Source organism: Ovis canadensis, chromosome 14 (genome assembly GCF_042477335.2).
Source record: "Ovis canadensis isolate MfBH-ARS-UI-01 breed Bighorn chromosome 14, ARS-UI_OviCan_v2, whole genome shotgun sequence".
Lineage (NCBI taxonomy): Eukaryota > Metazoa > Chordata > Mammalia > Artiodactyla > Bovidae > Ovis > Ovis canadensis.
Window position 1 is genome coordinate 36684570 of NC_091258.1, and position 3725 is coordinate 36688294.

The 3725-nt window shown below is 45.3% G+C and overlaps 1 pseudogene; it reads left to right on the forward strand.

Moving 5' to 3' along the window:
- The first annotated feature begins 367 nt into the window (after positions 1–367).
- Positions 368–731, forward strand: LOC138418583 (large ribosomal subunit protein eL30 pseudogene; annotated as a pseudogene).
- Positions 732–3725: the final 2994 nt, after the last annotated feature.

Consider the following 3725-nt stretch of genomic DNA (forward strand, 5'->3'; position numbering starts at 1 on the left):
AGAAATATGCTGCCTTAGAAGAATGTTTCCCAATTTTCCCCATCATTAGGATGCTCCTGGAGAGCATTTATTAAAATCTGGGTTTCTGAAGCCTAACTGAAATCTCCAGGGAAGTAGCCAAGGAATCTGTTTTCCGCAGAGCCCCAGATGAGCCTTCTGATCAGTTGACTATGAAAGCTGAGTAGGGTCCTCAAAGTCAGACCTGTGGCATCAGACTCACCTGGAAAAGTTTGTGCAGCAGTGATTCTCCAGCTCCAGAATGGAAGACTTTGATTCAAATTCAGCATTTAAATATAAACAGAAATACCCCAGCCATCTTGTCGGCTGCTCTTGGTTTAGGGGACAGTCCTGCACCTAAGCCAGGAAGATGGTGACCACAAAGAAGATGAAAAAGCCACTGGAGTCAGTCAACTCTAGGCTCCAACTGGTTATGGAAAGTGGAAAGTCCATGCTGGGGTACAAGCAGACTGTGAAAATGATCAGACAAGACAAAGTGAAACTGGTCATCATCGTCACCTACCCAGTCTTGAGGAAATCTGAAGCAGTGTGTTATGCCATGTTGGCCAAAACTGGTCCACGACTACAGTGGCAATATTACTGAACTGGGCACATAATGTGGATAATACTACAGAGTATGCACACCGGCTATCATTGATCCAAGTGATTCTGATATCATTGGAAACATGCCCGAGCAGACTGGTGAAAGTAAATCTTGCACAATGTTTCTGTGACCAGAACTTTAAAAAAAAAAAAAAATATATATATATATATATATATATGAATGATGATACTTAACAGAATAGACTGATTGCATGAAAAGCCTTAATTCTTCACCCCGATTGTCCCCACGCCTTTTTCCCTGTGACTTTAGAGGTCTTTCCAAAAAGGCAGAGTATATTTCTCTCCCCCCATGTGATATGTTTGGTGAATAGAAGTGACTGTGTATTCATGCTTGTCCTTGGTCTCCAGAGGCTTTGCATGTTTCTACTTACTTCAATGCACTCCCGTCATCACCACAAGAAGTTCAGGCCTGGCCTAGTCCACCAGTCCCAGAGACCCATGAAGCAGAGCTGCCCAGCTATAAGGTGTTCCAGCCAAGTCCAGCCTAGACCAGACCCCCATCCAACATGTAGACACTTGAGTGTCAGCCTTGATGAGCCAGCCTCCAGCTGCGCTCCTGACTAATGAGAAACCAACTCTTGTGGTACACCACTAAAGTGATGTGACTGTCCTACAGCATTAATGTCGTCCCAATGAACTGATACAATTAATACAATAGTAGCTAATAGTTATTGAGCTCTTGCTAATTGCCAGCCACTGTGTCGATTGTTCTACACATTTTAATTGTTTTAAGTCACAAAGGAACCATAAGACTTGACTATTATTATCATCCCATTTTACAGATTAAGCAATTGAGGCACAGATTACTGAAATAGCTTGCCCAAGGTCAGATGTCCAGTCTGTGCTGAGCTCTGGGAATCTCAGAAAACCCGAAATGTGGGAGATGGAGAATTGGAAGGTCAGTGGAAGGAATGAGAAAAAGACACTGAAGGAAGAGAGAAAGTTGAGAAATGTTTTATTATGTTATGGGTCTGAGTACAGAGAGGAAAAGGGATAATTATTGTTGTGATTATAATTATAGCACAGTCTCAGAAAAACGGACCATTTGCAAAGTCCTTCCTTTACTATAAATGAAAGTAAAAGTTGCTCCGTTATGTCCGACTCTTTGTGACCCCATGGACTATAGCCCGCCAGGCTGCTCTGTCCATGGAATTCTCCAGCAAGGATACTGGAGTGGGTAGCCATTCTCTTCTCCAGAGGATCTTCCTTACCTAAGGATTGAACCCGGGTCTCCCACATTGCAGGCAGATTTGCAAATTCTTCACCATCTGAGCCACCAGTGGGGATAATAATAGGATCACTATATAAAAACTGCGTTAATTCATACAAAGTGCTTAGAACAGTACTTAGCATGGGGTAGGAGTCTGTATAAGGCTATGTAAGTATTAGCTTTGTTTGTGTTCATGGGGCCCCATTCTCCACCCCTCTTGACTCCCTTTCCTTTTTTTCTGGCACCTAGGTAATAGGCCCAAAGGGTTAGTATAGACTCTACGCACTGGCAAAATAGGAACATGACTTAGGGGAAGGAAGCTCAAGAGGTCAACAGATAGGACACGTCAAACATTAAGCTGGGGAGCAGAGACTGTAGGTACACCGTCCTCCCATAGCCAGGGTGGGGCTTAGACAGTTCCCGTCCTCAGATCTCAACGGTCTGCACCTCTCACCGCCCCCCTCCATGTCTATCCCTCTTCCTGGCTTCCCTTTGCCCCCTCAACCTGAGGTCTCCCCTTCACTGCCCCTCTGGCTTTCCAGGAGACCCTCTTGGTGTTGTCTTGCTCTCTCCTCTCTTTAAATCCATTCTATTTGGAATTCTATTTAATGGAAGCCACATCTAATCCTTTTGGGAAGCAGGGCCTAGACACCATAAATAAACACATTTGGGTTAACTGGGGAGCAGGCCAGGGAGAAGGCAGAATTATAGAATATTTTTTAAGTGGATGCAGCTTTATTTCTCTTAAGTATTTACAGGGACTCTTTGGGCTCTGCCATTCTATGAATCTAACTGCTGACAAATTCTTTCTAAGTTGAGGTCCTGCTGGGACTGCTTTGTGAACTAAATTAGAGGACAGGCTTCCAGACTAATTGTAGGTCAGCGGTTGTATTCATTACAAAGGAATCTCCGATATTCATCGTTAAGTAGGTTGAAGCAGGGTCTGCCTCACTCCTCATCCTGTTCACATGGGGCATGGCTCAAGCAAGCCTGACTTCATAAGCTCAGCTAAGGGCCTGACCTGGGACTCTTAATGCAGACATGGCATCTGGGGCTATAGTCAGTGCCTTTCAAGGGTGCTCTCTGCTCATGTCCTTTTTTAAAGAACTGCCCACCAATGCATGATGAGGAGGCAGTATCACATGACTCACCCCTCTTCATTCATTGAACATTGAGCACCTACAAGTCACCAGTCACAGAAGACTGCTGGGCACGGGAATCCAGCACTAACCGAAATAAACAAAGGGACAGGTGAAAGCAAGGATTCAAGAAGATGATCTCAGGAGTTCCCTGGTGGTCCCGTGGCTAAGATTCTGTGCTCCCAAGCCTTGGGCCCCGGGTTCAATCCCTGGTCAGGGAACTAGATCCCACGTGACACAGACTCAGTGCAGCCAAATAAATAAATATTTTAAGAAAAAAGGATGATCTCAGATAGTAGAAAATGCTATGTGGCTTCCCTGGTGGCTCAGCCAGTGAAGAATCCGCCTGCAGTGTAGGAGACCTCGGTTCAGTCCCTGGGTTGAGAAGATCCCCTGGAGAAGTGAATGGCAACCTACTCCAGAACTCTCGCCTGGAGAATTCCATGGACAGAGGAGCCTGGTGGGCTACAGTCCACGGGGTCACAAAGAGTCAGACTCGACTAAGCAACTAATGCATGGAGAAAACAAAACAGGGCAAAGAGATTGGAAGTGACTGCAGGCTAGGTGGGGGCAACCATGGGCATCCACTAAGACAATGATGACTTGGACTTGGATGGTGAGGGTGATTGAAATGGGAAGCAGTGACTTGACCAATATTTTGACTGTAGTATGCTGGGCTTGATAATGGGTTGGATGAGAGGTGGGGGTAAGAAGGATAAATGTTGACTCTGAAGTTTTCATCCTGGATGCCAGTA